Source organism: Gorilla gorilla, chromosome 1, assembly GCF_029281585.2.
Source record: "Gorilla gorilla gorilla isolate KB3781 chromosome 1, NHGRI_mGorGor1-v2.1_pri, whole genome shotgun sequence".
Lineage (NCBI taxonomy): Eukaryota > Metazoa > Chordata > Mammalia > Primates > Hominidae > Gorilla > Gorilla gorilla.
In genome coordinates, this window is record NC_073224.2 from 61,979,067 (window position 1) to 62,004,217 (window position 25,151).

At 36.4% G+C, this 25,151-nt stretch overlaps 1 long non-coding RNA gene across 1 annotated transcript in view; it reads left to right on the top strand.

The window, feature by feature from the left end:
* The first annotated feature begins 1,165 nt into the window (after positions 1-1,165).
* Positions 1,166-25,151, top strand: part of LOC129529512 (uncharacterized) — a 125,255-nt gene continuing 101,269 nt past the window's right edge. The window contains exon 1 of the long non-coding RNA XR_008675056.1: positions 1,166-1,263. This is a non-coding gene — a long non-coding RNA (uncharacterized lncRNA). The remainder of the gene's footprint in view (positions 1,264-25,151) is intronic.

The window sequence follows — 25,151 nt, forward strand, 5'->3', positions numbered from 1 at the left end:
TGATCTGCGGGTTGCAGAGATCCACGGAAAAAGCATAGTTTCCTGGGTGGGGTAGCACAACCACTCATTGCCTCCCCTGGGTGAGGGTGGGATCTAAGCACTATTAATTGTGGATTTATTGAATGCCTCATTCACTTTTATGATATCACACACAATATCATTTTTGAATTAACAATTTACTTTTTAATAACAACATTAATTATGGAGTGGCTTGTGTCTAAGGATGTGCTTTACCATAGTTTTCTCAGCCAGAATAAACTGTTTTCATGTAAAGTTAGAGTGAGCTTGTGAAGTCTTAGCAATACCTCTCTACAAACAGTGAGTATATTGTACTGTGGTATGTGATACATGCAAGTATCTGTTTGTATGGACTGTGGTAATCAACTATTCTGGGTTAGAACATGTTTTCTCTAGGCAATATTTGTTTCTATTGTTCCCATGGCCACACATATTTTTCTGGTGTTCAGGATTTTAAGTGGAATTTCCTAATGATCCACAAACACTTTTTTGTTCTCCATTACTACAAATTTGTGCTCTTGTGCAGAGGTGAAATTCACCCAGAGAACTTGACCCTGGTTCTATGCAGTCACCATTCCATTTTGGATCTGTCATTGAACCAAAAAGAAAAGATAATGTTGATTGCAGTTTGTGAGACGCTTAATTCTTATTATCAAGACGTCAGGTATTAGGGTTCTCTAGAGAAACAGAACTAATTCCATGACCCTCCATATCTGTGGATTCTGCCTGAATGGATTCAACTAAAAATGTATATTTTTAAAATGGTGTCTGTATTGCACATGCAGTTTTTTCATTATTCCCTAAACAATATAGTATAACAACCATTCACATAAAATTTACATTGTGCTAGATATAGAAATTACTTAAAGTATACATCAGGATGTGCATATGTTGTCTGCAAATAATACACCATTTTATATCAAAGACTTGAGCATCTGTGGATTTTGGTGTCTGTGGGAGGTCCTGAAATTCATTCCCATTAATATCAAGGAACAACTGTATTCATCTGAGAATACAGCTTATTATAGACTCACACCTCCTATGGATGCAAAAGCCAAGAAGTCCCACAATCTGCCATCTGCAACCTAGAGAACCAAGAAAGCTGGAGGTGTACTTCAGAGTCCAAAGAGAATCAGAGGAGCAATGATCTAAGTCTGGTCTGAGTCCATATGCCTGAGAACCAGGAGAGATGGTGTCCAAGAGAAGAGGAAGAAGGATGTCCCAACTCAAGCGGAGAGAGAAAAAGTAAGTTTATTCTGCTTTTGTTCTATTCAGATCATCAATGAATTAAAAGATGCCTGCCCACATTGGTGAAGGCAGATATTCTTTACTCAGCCTACCACTTCAAATGTAAATCTCTTCCAGAAGCTCTCTCAAGACACATTCAGAAATGTTTTGCCAGCTAGCTGGACATCTCTTAGCCAAATCAGTGTGACAAAATTAACCATCATAAGTAGGTAGAGAGGAGTGTGTTTGGAGCACATGGGATTCTCAGGTGAATTGTTCAATTCTTTCATAACTTGTAGTCAGAGAACAAGCAGAAACACTGATAGCTCAGAGTAGTAGGTAATAAAATTTCAGGTGCTGAAATGTTGTCTAATGGAAAAGGCAACACAGAATATGTGGAATAAGAATACGATAATGCAAATATCAACAACAGCCTTGTGAACTGAAATGACTTTAGTAACTGAATATATTCTCCCTTTCTTTCAAATGTATCTATATTTATAGCTATAGCTATATTCCCCTATGACTTTCCCTTAATGCAGTGCCTATGAATATTTTCTTTTTTGTCATATTATGAATATAGATATTGCTATTACTTTCCCTTAATACTTTATATATGGTGAATTTCTTATAGTTGACTATTAATAGTTTTCGGTTACAGAAAGCCAAGGAGGAATTTTGGCCAAATAAGCAGAGAATGGTTATAACTTTGAGATAGATATTATAACTGATGGTGCATGGGTTTTCCCTTTTGGCTTCATCTCATAGTAAAGGTGGACATTTATTACGCATAGAAAGCAATGAATAGAATTTGAGTAAAGTGATATAGTGTGATGAATATGTGGATTGACAGTAACAACCTTGTATTTCTATGGTTGGAAAGCTAAATATTCCATTTCTTAGACACCCTTAAAGATAAAGTTCTGAATTAAAATTTTCTATTATATTTTAAAATGAGGCAGATCCATATTTCTGGAATATTAAGGGTAGTTAAAGTGGCTGTGACAGAAATTAGTGTTGGCAGAAATTGGACTCAATGTCTTAATGTCTAATTACCAGCCTCATGCACCAAGAAAATGATGGCTGTGGAAGCACTGTTACAAGAGACAAAAACTGCAAACTGAACTCTGGATGACAGAAGTAGCATCCTGGTTTCTTCATGCTAGCTGTGGTCTTGTGAAATTAAAACCAAAACTTAGTGGTACCTACATAACATAAACTTCACTAGCCCAGCCAATAATTGTATAATCAGCTACCTGGTCTTTCTGAGTTGCACAGAATCCTAATCAATTTTGTTTAATTTCACACTTCTCTTGTTATATCACTCACTCACACACACACACACACACGCATACACACACACCGTATTCAGAACTTCTTTGGAATTTATATGTAAAATTTTAAAATATGTCTTGCATATATTTTTGAGCATACTGATACTAATATAATATTCCCTGTAGACATCAATAAAGGCTAATTATGCTGTAATTAAAAATAATCATAACATCCAGCTCTAGCCAAAATGCAGTAGCAGGGACAAGATTAACTGTTCTGTATGAAACAACTAAAAGTCTGGTCAAAATACATGAAACAATGGCTCTCAAGACATGAGACATCAGGCAGTAAAGGATAACGATTGCTGTGAAATGGGAAGCGAAATGAGTCCTACTGTTTCCCCAGTTTACTGCCTGAAGACATTTTCAGCCTTTGGCTCAGGGGACAGGCAGCAGGAATCCAAGTGGAGCCAGAAAGTATCCCTTAGTTAAGGAGACAGAGACAGACATCTGGGCAGAATAAGGTGACCAAAATTTCCAGGAAAGACTAGGAAATAGGCTACTTCCCAAGAGAACACCAAAGAGCTTTAAAATGTACCTTCAAGTATTCATTTGAATGTTGATTAGTGCATGGCGTGGAAGGAAACTACCCAAAGACATGGAAGGAATTACAGAGATAATTAGGGGAAATAATCTATGGAGCTTACAAAGTGCCAAAGACATTGCCTGTTATCACTCACCAGAGTGGGAGTCATTCATGAGGGAGCAAGTACAGTACTTAGACTATCTTGCCTCCATCGTTAGGAAAAATTAACCCTAGACAATGCTCTTCTGCTTCTGCCTAGCACAATATTAAAATCAGATTGGAAAGAAGCAAACAATTTTTAAGATTTAAAGACATTCCTGAAAAAAGCTCAAGAATATCAATAGGAAAATTATCTGCTACCCAATAAAAATATTCAATGTCTTGTATCTAATTATCATGTATGATTTGACTTCAGAAGGTAACATTCACAGTGTCTGTCATACTCATATACAAGGAAGACAACAAAATTGTTGGGGGTGGAGAATATGTTCTTTATGTTAATAATAGTTTCAGGAGTGTATACATATATCAAAACTTATCAAATTGTACACTTCTAATACATACAGTTGTGTTAATTATATATCAATAAAGGAAATGGATGGAGTTGGAGGCCATTATTCTTAGCAAACTAACACAGGAACAGAAAACCAATTACTGCGTGTTCTTATATAAGTGTGAGCTAAATGATGAGAACACATGAGTATAGAGAGAGGAACAACACACACTGGGCCCTTTTGGATAGTGGAGGGTGGGAGGAGGGAGAGGATCAGGAATAAAAATTGAGTACTAGGCTTAACACCCAGATGATGAAATAATCTGTACAACAAACCCCATGACACAAGTTTACCTATGTAACAAACCTGCATTTGTACCCCTGAACTTATAAGTTAAAAAAAAGAAACTTGAGAGTGTTTACCTCACCCCAAAGCAACTGAGATTTTGAGCAAAAGTGTACATTTCTGTTATATTCCTTGGTATAAAAGTGGTTCTGAAAAGTTATTTGAAATAAATTCATAGAACACTTTATTTCTAAAAAAAATGAAGCCTTACATTTTTTAAATCTTAAAACTTTACTTTTTTAAAAACGACAAAAATTAGGTCTTGAATGAGCTATAGATCTACTACTTGTCTGCAGAAGGAAAAGTGATGCAGCTGTCCATGCCATTATGCCTGAAAATGTTTACAACAGTTGTCCTTAAAGCAGGGGTGGGTTACCAGGATGGGTCATGAAGCACTGAAACATTCCATCCAACTGAGCTTTTATCATATACAGAATCTTATTACCAGAGTAAAGAGTAAAGAGAAAATACTGTGCCGCATAAGACATTTTTGTCGTATTTCATTGGCTGAAACAAGTCATATGCCAGAGCTATCTTTAACAGGAAGAGGAAATGAGTAATTGTGAAGATCACTAGTATCTACTAGAGACCATTAAAAGCCTAATTCACTCTCTAGTTGGTAATAAACTGCACTCAAACTCTTTCAGAAGTGACTCAAGAATTCACATAGTTACATCATCAAGATCAAAGTCCAGTCCTTTTGGGTGATGCCTTGTAATCATCATGTTGGACAATGAAGTATTTTTATATTATATCTACATTGTAGATTTATCTACATTATAGGTTAAGCCAATTGTACAATGTGGTTTCTTTTTAATCTGGATGTTTAAAAATGAAATGGAAAGTTATCTACCCACTGATACATCCCATTTACCATGGAAACTGGCACAGCATAATTCCAGACATACCAGTCCTTGGTCCATAGAAGTACTGTAATCCTGTTGAGTACAGAATGTTCTTTATTAGCGTGGTGTGAAGTCTATAGTTAAGGCCTACAATTTACATGCTGTCATGACAGTAGAAGCTGGGAGGTCTTCAAATGACCCGTTTGCAACTCCTCTCTTCCACTCTACTCCAATGAATGAGATCCCGCTGACCAAGAACACTCCAGATACAGGGACTATTACAATGTAGTACACTTCAGTTGCCTGCCAGCCTACACAGTTATTCAAACAAGCCAATCACATCCTCCTGTGGGAACCAGGGGCAACTTCAACCTCTTGTCATTACAAAAGCTCTTCTCAAAGACCGTGTTTGCTCACTCTGTTTCTGAGTGAAAACCTTATGTGACCTACATGACATGGTGTTCTCTTCCTCTACGATGTGAGTATGTGTGATTGACCAATTACTGTTTATCTCTTGTGCCCAGTGTCGGGCCTCATGTGTTTGGCCACTCTCATAACCCTAGTGGACAATCAAAAGAATTAGTTTCCAAAGATCATCCTTTAAAGAAGCTTCTGTCCATTTTTCTCTATGATCTTCAGTTGCTTAATCTCTACATGACTGTTGGAACGCATGATACCTTTCCATGATATTTTGCCCGCTTCTGAGGTAGTCCCCGGGTATTCACTGAGTTTGTGAACTCAGTCATTCTCTGTTATCAGTGGTTTCAAACTAGTTATTATTGTCTTGAACCCCTATTTTTCTTGACAAACTTATCGAAAACCAAGTGACGCATGCTATCAAAATTTTCTTTTCTGACCTCTTTTCCAAACTTAAAAGTTAATTAGGTATCTAATATGTCTTCCAAGTGATTGTAGGGTAGCACTTTTATCAAGTGTTTCAGCACTAAGATCTGAGTTATTTTATTTTATACTCAATCAATATGTTGCATGAATTATCTATCATCTTTAATACTCTTCTATTAAGATATTACCCTGTTTCTGTCTGTATTATTTCCATGTGAGTATGATATCTACTAGAATATAATTTGTATCATCAGCCCTCCTGATGCTATTTACCCTTTTGCTTTTTCTTAAGTGTAATAGCTGTAGAGTCAGAAAATAAGTGTCTCAGTTAGTTTGGGATGCTATAACAAAGTACCATAGACTGGATGGTTATAAACAATACAAATTTATACCTCACATTCCAGAGGCTAAAAGCCTAAGATCAGAGTGCCAGCCTGGTCAGTTTCTGTTGAGGTCCTTCTTCCAGGTTGCAGACTGCCAACTTACTGTATCCTCATATATATATATAAAAAAAAAGGCAAAAGAAAGAGCTGGGGGTCCCTTTAATAAGAGATTTTCTAAATTTCATTTATAAGGGCTCCACTTCCATGACCTAATTATCTCCCAAACACTCCCCTAATAACATCGCACTGGGGTTAGGATTTGAACATTGGAATTTGGTAGAGGGGGAACATAAATAGTCCAAAACAGTGGGTGAATAGTATATAGATTGAACCTGCTCAGTAGTGGAATGAGGACTTAATTTTCTGGTTGAATACACTCTGAGTCAAATATTAGATATATTATCTTATTTCCACTAGAAAAGATATATATTTTTAATTTTATTAAACATGGGTATGTTCTTTTTATCAGTGCCTTTTACTCATGATATATATATATATTATATAAATGTCTATAATGTATATTATATGTATATATGCATATAAAATGATATCCATTATAATATAATGGATATATAATATATAATTAATATTATATACATGTATTTACTGATTCTAACAATAATGTTTCTATCACACCTAATCTTAATTCGTGTGTGTGTGTGTGTGTGTGTGTGTTTCTCCTTTGAGACTCTATTTTATGCAGTAGAACTCTGGAAAATACAGCTGCAAGGACTATAAGAAATCATTTTGAGTAAATTTTCACATAGAACAAGAATAATGGTTAAATTCATCAAGCTTCAGTAATCCCATGCACTTCACTACTGTACTTTAAAATATTTTTCTGTTTCATTTAGACAAAGCTAATGAGGGATTCACTGCCTAATATGTTGAATGTGATTTTGTAAAAGCACCAAAAAAAGATAAAGCCATGGACTTAGAGTAACGTGGAGTTGTGTTTACATCAATCTTTTATAGTGTTATCAGCCATTAATTAAATTGTAAAAAAATAAACTTCATTTTCAGGATTTTATAGATTGTTTACACTCATACTTAAATAAAATGTGATATAAATTATAAATTAGAATCTCTAAATTGTACTTATTGTTTCATTGAAACAGGGCTCCACATACAATTACCAGATCAAAGTGATATAACATTAAAGACTATTGTTAGACCTTTTCCGTAAGATCAAAGAAGGGATGATTTCAAATTCTGATAAAGAAACTTTTCTAATCCCCTTAGGATATCATATGTCAAGTTTTAGGTTAGAAGAAGAAGAAAATTAATACTGATTAATACTCGTCTTGAATTGGTAGGAGATTACCAAGTCACAAGCCACCAAAATGAAGTTATACAAGAAAAGATAAAATTGCAAGTTGATATTACAAATTTGGGGATATTAAAAAAAAAAAAAAAACCTTTGGCTGGGCTCGGTAGCTAATGCCTGTAATCCCAGCACTTTGGGAGGCTGAGGCAGGCGAATCACGAGGTCAGGAGATCGAGACCATCTTGGCTAACACGGTGAAACCCTGTCTCTACTAAAACTACAAAAACAAAATTAGCTGGGCGTGGTGGTGGGCACCTGTAGGTCCCAGCTACTCGGGAGGCTGACGCAGGAGAATGGCGTGAATCCAGGAGGCGGAGCTTGCAGTGAGCCGAGATCGCACCACTGCACTCCAGCCTGGGCGACAGAGCGAGACTGTCTCAAAAAACAAACAAACAAACAAAAAAACTCCATGTGAATTGATGGAATTTTAAAATAATATTTAAAATAATTTTATAAACAGAGCATATAAATTTTTGAAGAATTGTGCAATGACTGTAAGGAATTATAAGTTTAAAAAATAATCAATTGAAGAAGTAAGTTCTAGAATCTGTAATTACATATTTTTAAATGATCAACTATTTAAATTGCTACATTGATACATAGAGCTTCTTTCAAAGATTTTCTTTTATATTCTGGAAACAAAGAATCCTAAGAAAATTAATTTTAGCTTATATTGTAAGAAAAAAATAGCCATATTATTTCCCAAGTCACTCGCTCCATGTTCTGCCCATTTGAGGAATATTAGGTAATATGTATTAGTGGCTGTCCAGTTACAATATCATGGATTTTGACAAATATAAAATATAACTTAGCAGAAAAGTAAAAGAAGATGAACTTCAAACATTTGGATAATTTTGACATTTTGTAATTAGCAAAATAGACTATTTCATTTATTTCTAAAATTATTGGCAAGGACAGAAGTAATTGTACCATAATTATTAGCTGTAAAGATTCATCTCATGTCCTTTTAGAGTTGCTGCTTCAAAATGTCACCCCATAAAATATCGCACTGGGCTCTGGCTACTTAAATTTAACTTTGTATTTGGATTTTGATTTCTTAGGCCATTCATAATCACAAAAAGAAGTTAAATTGTATGTTTAAGAAAAAACCAATTTTATTGAAATGTCACATGCGTGCAGAAATATGAACATAGCATAAAGTGTACACTGGTGTGTACAGCAATTTATTCCTTCTATTGTTAATGCTTTGTGCTTTTCCATTTTAGGCTGTTACAAATAGTGTCTTTATGAACATTCTTGAATATGTCATTTGGTGAATATAAATACACTTTTCAGGCAGAAATATATCTATAATCAGTGAACATATATACACATCTTAGAAATATATCTACTAGGTAATTACTGAGTCATAAAATATCAGTATATTCAACTTCAGTTAATACCATCAAAGAATTTTATAAACAGTGTAAAACTAATTTGCATACACAAAAGTAGTGAAAAATGGCCTACTGCCTCAACACTCTCATCACTATTTGGTTGTCATTTTTTTTTCATTTTTATATGAATGTAGTATATTAACTTTCGATTTCCTGATAACTAATATAATTGAAAATATAAACACACACAGACACTCCTCTTTGATTTCCTCAGTTTTGATAGATTTTTTTTCTATTTGATTGCCTGCTTTATTGATTAAAAAGTTCAGTTGTCCATATATTCTGTATTGGAGAAACGTGAAGATCTGTATCTCAAATATCTGCTTCAACTTCGTGGCTTTCATTTTTGCTATTTTAAGGATATATTTTGATAATTGAAGGATATTAATTTTTTATAAAGTGCTTAACTTTAATGTGATCTAATTAATTTTTCTTTATAGTAAATGCTATTTTTTGCCCTTTTATAAAAATACCCACCTGTTTCTAAAAATAGTTTTGTAAGTTTCCTTCTAAAATGTTCATTAATTTTTACTGCTTGCATATATATCTATAATCTATCTAAAATAAATATATGCATATTTCTTTCTCAAGGAAGTCAGGATTTATTTTATATTTTCTTTTTTTTTTTTTTTGAGACCGAGTCTCACTCTGTCACCCAGGCTGGAGTGCAGTGGTGTGATCTTGGCTCACTGCAAGCTCCGCTTCCCAGGTTCACGCCATTCTCCTGCCTCAGCCTCCCAAGTAGCTGGGACTACAGGCGCCCACCACCACGCCCTGCTAATTTTTTGACTTTTAGTAGAGACAGGGTTTCACCATGTTAGCCAGGATGGTCTTGATCTCCTGACCTCGTGATCCATCGGCCTCGGCCTCCCAAAGTGCTGGGATTACAGGCGTGATCCACCTTTTTTTGTTTTTTGTATTTTTACTCTTGGCTAAATTAAAGGCTGTGAGATTCATAATATGATGATGTTTAAAATCAAACTTCCACAATGGCACACAAGGTCAATTACTTTATTCATAGTTTTCTTTTCTCTTTTTTTTTATTATACTTTAAGTTCTAGGGTACATGTGCACAACGTGCAGGTTTGTTACGTATGCATACATGTGCCATGTTGGTGTGCTGCACACATTAACTCATAATTTACTTTAGGTATATCCCCTAATGCTATCCATCCCCTCTCCCCCCACCCCACGACAGGTCCTGGTGTGTGATGTTCCCCTTCCTGTGTCCAAGTGTTCTCATTGTTCAATTCCCACCTATGAATGAGAACATGCGGTGTTTGTTTGTTTGTTTTGTCCCTGTGATAGTCTGCTGAGAATGATGGTTTCCAGCTTCGTCCATGTGCCTACAGAGGACATGAACTCATGCTTTCTTATGGCTGTATAGTATTCTATGGTGTATATGTGCCACATTTTCTTAATACAGTCTATCATTGATGGACACTTGGATTGGTTCCAAGTCTTTGCTATTGTGAATAGTGCCACAATAAACGTACGTGTGCATGTGTGTTTATAGCAACATGATTTTATAATCCTTTGGGTATATACCCAGTAATGGGATGGCAGGGTCAAATGTTATTTCTAGTTCTAGATCTTTGAGGAATCACCACATTGTCTTCCACAATGGTTGAACCAGTTTACAGTCGCACCAACAGGGTAAACATGTTCCTATTTCTCCACATCCTCTCCAGCTCCTGTTGTTTCCTGACTTTTTAATGATCGCCATTCTAACTGGTGTGAAATGGTATCTCATTGTGATTTTGATTTGCATTTCTCTGATGGCCAGTGATGATGAGCATTTTTTCATGTGTCTCTCGGCTGCATAAATGTCTTCTTTTGAAAAGTGTCTGTTCATATCCTTCGCCCACTTTTTGATAGGGTTGTTTGTTTTTCTTTTGTCAATTTGTTGGAGTTCATTGTAGATTCTGGATATTAGTCCTTTGTCAGATGAGTAGATTGCAAAAATTTTCTCCCATTCTGTAAGTTGCCTGTTCACTCTGATGGTAGTTTCTTTTGCTGTGCAGACGCTCTTTAATTAGATCCCATTTGTAAATTTTGGCTTTTGTTGCCATTGTTTTTGGTGTTTTAGACATGAAGTCCTCGCCCATGCCTATGCCCTGAATGGTATTGCCTAAGTTTTCTTCTAGGGTTTTTATGGTTTTAGCTCTAACATTTAAGTCTGTAATCCATCTTGAATTGATTTTTGTATAAGGTGTAAGGAAGGGATCCAGTTTCAGCTTTCTACATACGGCTAGCCAGTTTTCCCAGTACCATTTATTAAATAGGGAATCCTTTCCCCATTTCTTGTTTTTGTTAGATTTGTCAAAGATCAGATGGCTGTAGATGTGTAGTATTCTTTCTGAGGGCTCTGTTCTGTTCCATTGGTCTATATCTCTGTTTTGGTACCAGTACCATGCTGTTTTAGTTAGTGTAGCCTTGTAGTATAGTTTGAAGTCAGGTAGTGTGATGCCTCCAGCTTTGCTCTTTTGGCTTAGGATTGTCTTGGCAATGCGGGCTCTTTTTTGGTTCCATATGAACTTTAAAGTAGTTTTTCCCAATTCTGTGAAGAAAGTCATTGGTAGCTTGATGGGAATGGCATTAAATCTATAAATTACCTTGGGCAGTATGGCTATTTTCACGATATTGATTCTTCCTACCCGTGAGCATGGAATGTTCTTCCATTTGTTTGTATCCTCTTTTATTTCATTGAGCAGTGGTTTGTAGTTCTCCTTTAAGAGGTCCTTCACATCCCTTGTAAGTTGTATTCCTATGTATTTTATTCTCTTTGAAGCAATTGTGAATGGGAGTTCACTCATGATTTGGCTCTCTGTTTGTCTGTTATTGGTGTATAAGAATGCTTGTGATTTTTGCACGATGATTTTGTATCCTGAGACTTTGCTGAAGTTGTTTATCAGCTTAAGGAGATTTGGGGCTGAGACAATGGGGTTTTCTAAATACGCAATCATGTCATCTGCAAATAGGGACAATTTGACTTCCTCTTTTCCTAATCGAATACCCTTTATTTCTTTCTCCTGCCTGATTGCCCTGGCCAGAACTTCCAACACTATGTTGAATAGGAGTGGTGAGAGAGGGCATCCCTGTCTTGTGCTGATTTTCAGAGGGAATGCTTCTGGTTTTTGCCCATTCAGTATGATATTGGCTGTGGGTTTCTCATAAATAGCTCTTATTATTTTGAGATACATCCCATCAGTACCTAATTTATTGAGAGTTTTTAGCATGAATGGCTGTTGAATTTTGTCAAAGGCCTTTTCTGCATCTATTGAGATAACCATGTGGTTTTTGTCTTTGGTTCTCTGTTTATATGCTGGATTACATTTATTGATTTTCGTATGTTGAACCAGCCTTGCGTCCCAGGGATGAAGCCCACTTTATCATGGTGGATAACCTTTTTGATATGCTGCTGGATTCGGTTTGCCAGTATTTTATTGAGGATTTTTGCATCAATGTTCATCAAGGATATTGGTCTAAAATTCTCTTTTTTTGTTGTGTCTCTGCCTGGCTTTGGTATCAGGATGATGCTGGCCTCATAAAATGAGTTAGGGAGGATTCCCTCCTTTTCCGTTGATTGGAATAGTTTCAGAAGGAATGGTACCAGTCCCTCCTTGTACCTCTGGTAGAATTCGGCTGTGAATCTGTCTGGTGCTGGACTTTTTTTGGTTGGTTGGCTATTAATTATTGCCTCAATTTCAGAGCCTGTTATTGGTCTATTCAGGGATTAACTTCTTCCTGGTTTGGTCTTGGGAGAGTGTATGTGTTGAGGAATTTATCCATTTCTTCTAGATTTTCTAGTTTATTTGCATAGAGGTGTTTATAGTATTCTCTGATGGTAGTTTGTATTTCTGTGGGATCAGTGGTGACATCCCCTTTATCATTTTTTATTGTGTCTATTTGATTCTTCTCTCTTTTCTTCTTTATTAGTCTTGCTAGCGGTCTATCAATTTTGTTGATCTTTTCGAAAAGGCAACTCCTGGATTTGTTGATTTTTTGAAGGGTTTTTTGTGTCTCTATCTCCTTCAGTTCTGCTCTGATCTTAGTTATTTCTTGCTTTCTGCTAGATTTTGAATGTGTTTGCTCTTGCTTCTCTAGTTCTTTCAATTGTGATGTTAGAGTGTCAATTTTGGATCTGTCCTGCTTTCTCTTGTGGGCATGTAGTGTGTCCCAGAGATTCTGGTATGTTGTGTCTTTGTTCTCATTGGTTTCAAAGAACATCTGTATTTCTGCCTTCATTTAGTTATGTGCACAGTAGTCATTCAGGAGCAGGTTGTTCAGTTTCCATGTAGTTGAGCAGTTTTGAGTGAGCTTCTTGATCCTGAGTTCTAGTTTGATTGCACTGTGGTTTGAGAGACAGTTCGTTATAATTTCTGTTCTTTAGTTTTCAACTGATCTAAGTGGCTAGAAAGTCTTGGCTTGATTGCATGACTAAAGGGACATAAAAACTGTGTTACAAGATTCTGCATTAGTCTCCTCCAAAAACCAAAATTCTACATATAAATCTTGAGGGATTAATTTTAAAATAGAGGGCAGACCATGTGTTAATAAATACCCTGGGAAGCTTACTCAGGAGAAGTTTTAAGGACCGTCAATGCTTTCCTGCACGCTATCTTTCAACACCACATTCTTTGCCTTTAAGTAAAAGCCCGTATATTTTGTGGAGTCTAATATGTCCTTCTGAATATCGAAATGTAGGAATATTTATATAATTTCAGTTCTATTTCCAGTTTTGTGAAAAAATGATGAGACCACAGTTGAGTATCTAAAATGAAAAAATAAAGCTGAATTTATAACTTACTCTAGTAAGTCACATGCTTATTATATAGAGTTGGATACATGCAGCTCAATCACAGTATTCCAATCAGAGAAGACTGCTGATTTTAATAGGGTTTTGGTAAGCATGAAGATCAGGGAATGGTAAACTTTCATAAGTAAAAATGAGTAGACATCATTTACAGAAGCATAGATGAACGGCATTAAGAGGTGTGTTTATTGGAGGGAATTCTCCACTGGTTGGCTTTCAGAAGTGGGAGGATGCCATTGATTGGTGTGCACTGAGGTGATTTGCCTTTGAAGAACAGAAGTGGTTTAATATCCATCTTGTCTGCTGTTCTGTGTCTCTCACCTCTCTCTCTCTTTCTCTCTCTCTCTCCTCTCCCTCTTTCCCCCTTCTTCCCACTTCCCCGACTCTCAAATATAGTTTGCAAGTTTGTCCCCTGCAAATTTCATGTTGAAATGTAACCCCCGGTGTTGGAGGTTGGGTCTGGTAGGAGGCATTTGGTTCGTGAAGGCAGATTCTTTATGAATGGCTTACTGCTGTCTTCACGGTAGTGAATGAGTTCGCACCAGATCTGGTTGGTTAAAGTGTGTGGCACCTGGTTAAAGTGTGTGGCACTTCCTTCTCTTCTATTCCTACTTTCACCAGGTGACATGCTGGCTCCCCTTTTGCCTTCTGCTATGTTTGTAAGCTTCCTTAGGTCCTCACCAGAAACAGATGCCAGCACTACATTTCCTGTACACCCTGAAGAACCATGAGCCAATTAAGCTTCTTTTCTCTATGAATTACCCAGCGTCATGTATTCCTTAATAGTAATGCAAATGGCCTAATGCTCTGTGTGTGTGTGTGTGTGTGTGTGTGTGTGTGTGTGTGTGTGTATGTATGTATTGCCAAGACACTCATCACTGGTCAGTCATTACAAAAGGGAAAAATGATCTAGGGCAAATATGCTAATCTTCTTGTTTACATAGTTTTCATGCTAATCCTATTGTTTACATAGATTTCGTGTTTGTGCAACACTAGAATGATAAATGTATGGCTTTAAAAATATTCTGTAATTTATTTTCAATTCATTTGTATGTCACATATCTTTTCTATCTCTTTTTACTGTTCCAGGAAGTATTAACACTAGTACTAATTTATAACCATAGTAATTTAAATTGTCATTATAAAGAATATACAGATATGAAAAATATAAAAGATATTCATAAGAAATAACATGGCTTGCATCAATAAAATAAAATAAAATAAAAACAGCATCGGGAAACCAGAGACCTACTTCTTAACTGCCACTATCAGATTCAGGTAACACCTCGAGACTTTTCCATGTTTATATATTGACATTAGGATTAAACAATTTTTCAGTCCCATGAATACTTTTATATGCTTTAATCCTAAAATCAGTAAAGTGAGGAAACAGTCAGAATCTGGACCTAAATTGTGCCTATGATTATAAAAATAAAGGGTTAGTATTACAAATTATAAGGAAGGAAAGGAGGGAGGGAAAAAATAAAGAAAAAAGAAGACAAAAGGAAACAAAGCTGATTTATTATTTATTTGCCCAGATGATACAGAGAAAAAAAATGAAAAGGAAATACATAAAAGTGACCTATGATGGATTATTCAAAGACTATCTCCTGTTATGTTATTAAAAATATCTCCAACCAGCCAACTCTCTAGACTTAGCTGCTTAAAGTAAGCCCCAGAATCAACTCAGTGCTGCATTTAATACACTGAATCTGCCACATGGAAAAAATAAGAACAACCTCATCTAACTTTTACTGCTTGCTATCTTAAAATGTAATGATCCTATTGATCATAAAGGAATAATTTTCATTTCATTTCACAGTAAATTTTATATGGAAAACAATCCTCAATAGTCCTGTAACAAAGGGCTTTCTTCCCCTCTACGTACTTCTCCTAATATGCTCCTTGAAGTATTGTGTTGGGATTTTCATTTAAAGAAAATATGTCTTTGAACTTTGAACAGACTATTAAAATAACTATAAACTTAACAGAGCAAAAGAGTTTTGAAAATGTTCATATTCTGTTTATTTTATGCCATCACTCTAAAATGTTCATTAAGTGGAATAAAATTAAAATGAAAATGTTCATCCAGTAAACTGATAAGCTCTAGAAACTGATATGTGTGTGTGTGTGTGTGTTTATGTGTGTGTGTGTATGTGGTCTATATTGTAGCCATTGGGACAATTAGATTATAAGATTTTGAGGTTTAAAAATACTAATTTTCCTTCTTCAGAACTGCAGTTGCATATCTTTTAAAAACATTTTTAAGTGCCAAAAAAATAGAGATAAAACCATAAATGAACAAGAAATTAAATCTGCATATTTAGTATTGCTTGAAGATAACATAACCATTACAAATGTTATTTAGGCATTAGTTTTGGAAGGAATCAAAAAGTTTTTTTTAGTAATAAACTTTTTCATCTGATAGTAATAAAATGATCAGTAGAGTTAAAATATGATGAGATGGTTAATGTCTGAAGATAAATTTATGTTTCATAGTCTGCCATACTTATGTATGGGGTAACACAGGAACTCAAAGACTCTATCGTAACAAAGTCACAAAAACAATTGCCTAAAATAAAACAAAACAATCAAAATAGCAGAATAAAATAGGAAGTGGGCCAGTGCTCAGACACATACACCCCCGCAATGCACACACATTATATTTTTTAATTATTATTTTTATTGACATACTGTAATTGTACATTTTTATGAAGTCTAATTTGATGTTTCAATACATATCTACATTGGGCAATTATAAAATCAGTTATATAATGTATCCATCACCTCACACATTTATCATTTATTTGTGGTAAAAACATTCAAAAGTCTTTTTTTCTAGTTATTTTGTAATACACAATACCTTGCTATAACCATCTGTCACCCTGCTGTTCAGTAGAACACAATAATTTATCCCTCCTTAGTCACTTTTTACCTTTTGACCAATGTTTTTCCAACCCTCCCTCTCCTCTTTGCTCCCGGTTTCAGGTAACTATCGTTCTACTCTTTGCTTCTACAATATCAACAATTTTATTTCTACTTTTTTTGAGATTCAACATAGGAGCAAAATTATGCAGTATTTGTCTCTCTGTGACTGTCTTACTTCACTTAACATATGTCTTGCAGGTCTTTAACGTTGTTTCAAATTGTAGGATTTCATTATTATTTATGCCTCAGTCATATTTCATTGTGTATTGTGATGGTTAATACTGAGTGTCAACTTAATTGGATTGAATCATGCAAAGTATTTATCCTGAGTTTGTCTGTGAGGGTGTTGCCAAAGGAGTTTAACATCTGAGCCAGTGGACTGGGAAAGGCAGACCCACCCTTAATCTGGGTGGGCACCATCTAATTAGCTGCCAGCATGACCAGAATATAAAGCAGTCAGAACAACGTAAAAGTCTAGACTGGCTTAACCTCCCAGCCTACATATTTCTTCCATGCTGGATGCTTCCTGCCCTTGAACAATGGACCCCAACTTCTTCAGCTTTGGGACTTGGACTGGCTTCCCTGCTCCTCACCTTGCAGATGACCTGTTATCAGACCTTGGGATCCTGTGAGAAAATACTATTTAATAAACTCCCCTTTATATACATACATATGTACATCCTATTAGTTTTATACCTCTAAAGAACCCTAACTAATACAGATTTTTTTTACTAGGAGTTGTTCTGGAGGAACATAATATTAAGGATGAAGGTCTTTCATTGGTTTTGGGGTTTCTGGAGTTGGCTGCTTAATGTGAATAGACCCAAAATGCTAAGGATTCTATGTCTAATAGTATGGAGAACACTGGTAGTCCTTTGTGTGACTGTTTAAAGAGTTACACAAAATAAATGCATTTGACACTTCTGATTCACTGCCTATGAAAGGCAAAGAGTTTAGTGAGTTTACACATAATACCTCTGACTATATATGGAGAACCAAAGAACAAAATGAAGTTGGTTGGTTGCTCCTAAGTTCACTGGAAAAAGTGGTGAAAGAAAATGATGAACTTAGGGATTCTAACTCCCGGCTTCAGAAGCAGATACTGAGCTTAAATCTGCTAAGATTGCCCTGAGTGAGAGTCTTATCTCCTGTAAAGAAAGAGCTGAAAATGTGGAAAAACAGATGTGAGTTCTAATCATGCAAGTGGCTGACCTGCAATGAAAGATGCATGCACCAGCCTCGTCTTCTGTTAAAGTGAGGACATTGATTGGAAAAGAATGGGACCCTGAAACTTGGAATGGGGATGTGTGGAAGGACCCTGATGAAGCTGGGGACACTGAGCTTGTAAACTCTGAGGAAACTTTTTTGCCAGAAGCAACAGCTTCCCTATCCACAATAGTGGCAACATCCCCTCCCTGACCCATGCTGCCATCAGCCTTTCCACCTTTGCATGAGGTGGTAAATCCTGTGCTGCCTGAGGCAACAGTGATAGCCTCTCTTGAGGCAGCTTCCAGGTAAGATAATGTTGATTCTCCCCAGGAGCCACCCCAAACACCCCTGATTGCTTCTAGACCTATAACTATACTAAAGTCCGGATAAGCCCCTAGAGGTGAGGTTCAGAGTGTGACCCATGAGCAAGTATGCTACACTTAAAAATAACTGCTTGATTTTTCTAATTTACATGAGCAGAAATCTGGAGAATAGGCATGGGGATGGATATTAAGGGTGTAGGATAATGGTGCAAGGAACATATATTTGGATCAGGCTGAATTTATTGATTTGGGGCCACTAAGTAGGGATTCTGCATTTAATGTTGCAGCTCAAGGAGTTAAAAAAGGTTCTAATAGTTTATTTGCTTGGTTAGCTGAAATGTTAATTAAGAGATGGTCCACTGTGAGCAAGCTGGAAATGCCTGATCTCTCTTGGTTTAGTGTAGAGGAAGGGATCCAAAGGCTTAGGGAGATTGGGATGGTGGAGAGGATTAGTCACTTTAGACCTATTCATCCCATCTGGGATGGTCCAGAAGATACACCCTTGACCAATGCTTTGCAAAATAGATTTGTGAGGGTGGCACCTCCATCTTTGAAGAATATTATAATTGTTCTTCTCTGTATGTCAGATCTAACAGTGGCAACTGCAGTCACTCAACTACAAAATTTGAGTATAATGGGAATAATTGAATCCCTAAGTTGCAGGGGCCAAGTGGTGGAACTCAACCATCAAAGGCAAGCTGGACATAGCTACTGAAATGGACAGCAGAGGCAAAACAACATTCAGGATAGTCTGACTCATGTAGAGCTCTGGAATTGGCTAATTAATCATGGTGTTCCTGGAAATGAAATTGATAGGAAGCCTACTGCATTCCTACTTAATTTATATAAGCAGAAAACTTCCAAGTTGAATGGACAAAAGACTAATTTGAAATAGAAAACAGAGAATCACAGTCCCTCAATCAATTTCCAGAGTTGAGCCTGTTTACAGATGTAGAGACACTAGAATGAAGGGAAGGCCAAGTCCCGTTGAGGAAGGATCTCACTACTCTAGTGACAATTTATGCTGTTAATCTTTCTCCCATCCTCCCCCCCCCCCAAAGAAAAATCTGGCCTTTGACCAGGGTAACTGTGCACTAGGGGAAGGGAAATGATCAGGCAATTGGGGGACTACTGGACACTGGCCCTCAGCTGGCATTGATTCCAGGGGACCCAAATTGTCATAGTGGTCCTCCGGTTAAAGTAGGGGCTTATGGAGGTCAGGTAATTAATGGAGCTTTAGCTCAGGTCTGACTTACAGTGGGTCCAATGCGTCCAAAGTCTTATCCTGTGGTTAATTATTCAATGCCAGAATGCATAATTGGCATAGATGTAATTAGCAGCTGGCAGAACCACCACACTGGCTCCCTGACTGGTAGAGTGAGCACTATTATGGTGGGAAAGGCCAAATGGAAGCCATTAGGGCTGCCTCTACCTAGAAAAATCATACTTCAAAAGCAATACCATATCCCTGGAGGGATTGATGGTGTCACCATCAAGGACTTGAAAGACACAGGGGTGGTGATTCCCACCACATCCCCATTTGACTCTCCTATTTGGCCTGTAGAAAAGACAGTTGGATCTTCGAGAATGACGGTGGATTATCGTAAGCTTAACCTAGTGGGTACTTGAATTGCAGCTAGTGTAGCAGATGTAGTTTCATTGCTTGAGCAAATTAACACATCTTCTGGTACCTGGTATGCAGCCATTGACTTGGCAAATGCCTTTTTTTTCTCCATTCCTGTTCATGAGGCCCACAGAAGCAATATACCTTCAGCTGGAAAGGCCAGCAATATACCTTTGCCGTCCTACCTCAGGAGTATATCAAGTCTCAAGCTTTGTGTCATAATCTTTTTGGAAGATAACTTGATTGCTTTTCACTTCCATGAGATATCACACTTGTCCATTACATTGATTACATTATGCTGATTGGATCCAGTGAAGGAGAACTAGCAAACACAGTGAACTCATTGGTGAGACATTTGTGTGCCAGAGGATGGGAAATAATTCCAACTAAAATTCAGGGACTTTCCACTTGAGTAAAATGTCTAGGAGTACAGTGGTGTGGGGCCTGTGGAGTCATTCCTTCTAAGGTGAAGGATAAGTTACTGCACTTGGCTCCTCTTACAACCCAGAAAGAAAAATGCTTAGTGTGCCTCTTTGGATTTTGGAGGCAACACATTCCTACCACTTCATGGTATTCCATGCAGCATTGCCTCTGACCATGACACTGACTTTACAGATAAAGAATTGTGGCAGCACACTCATGCTTATGGACTTCACTGGTCTTACCATATAGTCCATCATCCTGAAGCAGCTGGACTGATAGAAGAGTGGAATGGCCTTTTGAAGTCAAAATTACAATGCCAACTAGGTGACAATACTTTGCCTGGCTGGGGCTAAGTTCTTCAGAAGGCCACATATGCTCTAAATCAGCGTCCAATACATGGTACGGTTTCTCCCATAGCCAGGATTCACAGGTCCAGGAATCAAGAGATGGAAGTGGAAGTGGCACCACTTAGCATCACCCCTAGTGATCCACTAGCAAAGTTTTTGCTTCCTGTTCCCATGACACTAAGTTCTGCTGGCCTAGAGGTCTTAGTTCCAGAGGGAGGAATGCTGCCACCAGGAGAGGCAAACAATGATTCCATTAAAGTGGAAGTTAAGATTGCCACCTGGACACTTTGGATTCCTCCTACCTTTAGGTCCACATGCTAAGAAGAAAGTCATATTGTTGGCTGGGGTGACTGACCTGGACTATCAAGATGAAATCAGTCTACTACTCCACAATAGAATAAGGAAGCGTAAGCATGGAACACAGGAGATTCATCAGGTCATCGCTTAATACTACCATGCCCTGTGATTAAAGTCAATGGGAAACTACAACAGCCCAATGAAGTCAGGACTACAAATAGCCCAGACACTTCAGGAATGAAGGTTTGGGTCGCACCACCAGGAAAAGAACCACAGTATGTAGCAAAACATACTTGAACTTAGAAACATACTAAGAAGATAATACATAAGCATAAATCTAATTATTATAATGCTTTAAAATATAGAAAATGATGTGTCACATTGGAATTGGCACAAATAAATGTTAATTTATCAGAGAAGTTTTGATTTTGATGGGCATGTGGAAGAAGAATCAAACAGACATATTCCAGATTTCCTATGGACACTTTCATGTATTTATTTTTGTTGCCTGCTCTGTTCTCTTGAATCTAAACTTGTAAGACATCAAGTTTAAAATGTCGAATTCTGAATCCTCTCCTCCACTTCCAATAAGTTGACAAATATTGTTAATTACTTCTCATTATTCCTTTTCTCCACTGCCTCTATGTTCATTAGTTCAAAAAGTAACTATTTAGCCCTAGGGATTATGCTATACGAAAGGGAGATTTGACAGTAAAATACGGTAAACAGGATTGAAGGACTCAGAGCTACATATACTGTTTTTGCTAGAATTTTTGATCCAGCTCATTGTTTGATCTTACTTTATTTCCTGATTGCATGTACAAAACTTTATGTACCTTTATTAATGTTATGTGCATAGTTTCTTCTTTTTTCTCTTCTAATAAAAATTGACAAAATATATTCACTGTCATATTATGTGTTGTTTTATATAAGTCTAATACTATTTTTTTCAGTGAGTAATGCCAGACCACAAAGTATCAATCTATATGATAGAGGGGAGGTGATCTATTTAGTGGAGGATTAACCCAGCCATATCATCACTTGAAAAATTTAATGCAAGTCAATTATCAGTTAAAGAAAATCGGATGCAGAAAAAAATACAGAAAAAAATCCAATCAATGTGGTGGCATTGTTAGTACATGCAGCAGTTTCAAACCTTAGGACTTATAATTAATTGTTTTTTATTTCCAACTTTTAAATACAGGGGGACTTATGAAGTATGTGCAGGTTTGTTACATAGGTAAACGTGCCATGGTGGTTTGCTGCACAGATCATCCCATCAAACAGGTATTAAGTACAGCATCCATTAGCTATTTTTTCCTGATCTGCTCCCCACTTCCAACTCACACCCTCCAAGAGGACCCAGTGTATGTTGTTCCCCTACATGTGTACATGTGTTCTCATCATTTAGCTGCTATTAATAAGTGAGAAGACATACTATTAGATTTTTCTGTTTCTGCATTAGTTTTCTAAGGATAGTGGCCTCCCACAGCATCCGTTCTTTTTTGTGGCTACATAGTATTCCATGGTGTATAATGTATCACATTTATGCAGTCTATCTCATTGATGGGCATTTAAGTTGATTCCATGTCTTTGCTATCATAAATAATGCTGCAATGGACATATACATGCATATATCTTTATAACAGGACAATTTATATTCCTTTGAGTATGTACCTATTAATGGGGTTGCTGGGTTGAATGGTATTTCTGCCTCTAGGTCTTTGAGGAGTCATCACACTGTCTTCCATAATGGTTGAAGTAATTTACATTCTCACCAGCAGTTTAAACGTGTTCCTTTTTCTCCACAACCTTGCCAGCATCTGATTTTTTTTTTGACTTTTTAATAATAGCCATTCTGACTGGTGTGAGATGGTATCTCATTGTGGTTTTGATTGGCATTTCCCTAATGATCAGTGATGCTGAGCTTTTTTTCATATGTTTGTTGACCACTTGTATGTCTTCTTTTGAGAAATCTTTGTTCCTACCCTTTGACAGTTTATTAATGGTGTTGTTAGTTTTTTTCTTGTAAATTTGTTTAAGTTCCATATAGATGCTGGATATTAGACCTTTGTCACATGGAGATATTGCAAAAATTTTCTCCCATTCTCTAGCTTATGTGTTTACTCTGTTGATAGTTTCTTTTGCTGTGCAGAAGCTCTTTAGTTTCATTATATCCTATTTGTAAATTTTTTGTTCTGTTGCGATTACTATTGGCATCTTTGTCATGAAATCTTGCCTGTGCCTAGGTCCTGAAAGGTATTGCCTAGGTTGTTTTCCAGAGTTTTTATACTTTTGGGTTTTACATTTAAGTCTTTAATCCATCTTGAGTTAATTTTTGTATATGGTGCAAAGAAGGAGTCCTGTTTCAATTTTCTGCATATGGCTAGCAGGTTATCCCAGCACCATTTATTAAATAGGGAATCATTTTCTTACTGCTTGTTTTTGTCAGATCTGTCAAAGATCAGATGGCTGTAAATGTGGAGTCTTATTTCTAGGCTCTCCATTCTGTTCCACTGGTCTATGTGTCTATTCTTGAACCAGTACCATGCTGTTTTGGTTACTGTAGCCCTGTAGTATAGTTTGAAGTTGGGTAGTGTGATGACTCCAGCTTTGTTCTTTTCACTTAGATTTTCTTAGCTACTTGGGCTCTTTTTTGGTTCCCCTTTCATTAAGACATATTTATTGTAAAAATTAATGGAGAGGTAACGGAAATAGGAATAAGTTTTCATAGCTACACAATCATCCTCGAAAGCAAATTATTTTTGGTCAATAAGGTTAATGTTTATTCTGAACACTCTGTTTGATTATGATTGTGTAGCTATGGAAACTTATTCCTATTTCCCTTATCTTTCTGTGAATCTTTACAATAAATATCTCTTAAGAAATCCTTCTGTATACAAATTGGAATAGACAGAGATACTAATTATGAAAATACTATCCTTTGTAGAAAATTAAGAAATGTAGCATATATACTAAAAGGGTATAAGATTAGCAGTAATTATTTAGGGAACATACTGCCTCTGCTTACATTGTAATTGCATCTCTTCCCTGGTCAAGTTGTTTAACTTATATAAGCCTCAGTTTCTACATCTGTAAAGTCATACAACACTTATGATAAAGTAGCATATGTGGCATACAGGGTCAGGTCTATCATGTAAAATATTATTATTGTTGTTATTATTGTTAATGTTATTTTGTTATCAGTAATTTCTTTCCCAAGAAACAATCATTTTAATAATTATTTATTTTGGAAAGCAAAAATATAGAGATGTAGAAACAAACATACAATTATAATATATCAATATATACATTTTGGAGAAAAAATATAAAAATATCAATTTTCACAACTTGTTTTTTAATCATAAAATAGTTTTTTTCTCTGTTTCTGAGATTTTCTTATGCTGTTTAATGTGTAATGAAAAAAATTTAAAAATTGAAAGAGGACAAGATAATCTCTCTCTCTCTATGTATGTATATTTATTCAGGAAGATGGAAGGAGTGGTGAAAATTAATTTTTTTAAGTAAAGTTGGTGGGAGCAGAAAAGAAAAGGGATCCTGTGGAGTGAATGTAATGAATTAAACTTTGAAAATGATGGTGAAGAGCCATGATTAAATTATTTTCTTATGAATCAAACAGTGTCACTTCCTTCAAGAGTCTATAAGAAAGATTACAATCAATCCTTAACATTTCTTAGAGTAATCAAACTTTTCACTTCACTTTCTGTGCTTGGGTTTATTTATTTATTTTATTATACTTTAAGTTTTAGGGTACATGTACACAACGTGCAGGTTAGTTACATATGTTTAAATGTGCCATGTTTTGTGTGCTTCACCCATTAACCTGTCATTTAACATTAGGTATATCTCCTAATGCTATCCATCCCCGCTCCCCCCACCCCACAACAGGCCCCGGTGTGTGATGTTCCCCTTCCTGTGTCCATGTGTTCTCATTCTTCAATTCCCACCTATGAGTGAGAACATGTGGTGCTTGTTTTTTTGTCCTTGAGATAGTTTGCTAAGAATGATGGTTTCCAGCTTCATCCATGTCCCTACAAAGGACATGAACTCATCATTTTTTATGGCTGCATAGTATTCCATGGTGTATATGTGCCACATTTTCTTAATCCAGTCTATCATTGTTGGGCATTTGGCTTGGTTCCAAGTCTTTGCTATTGTGAATAGTGCCGCAGTAAACATATGTGTGCATGTGTCTTTATAGCAGCATGATTTATAATCCTTTGGGTATATACCCAGTAATGGGATGGCTGGGTCAAATGATATTTCTAGTTCTAGATCCCTGAGGAATCGCCACACTGACTTCCACAATGGTTGAACTAGTTTACAATCCCACCAACAGTGTAAAAGTGTTCCTATTTCTCCACATCCTTTCCAGCACCTTTTGTTTCCTGACTTTTTAATGATCACCATTCTAACTGGTGTGA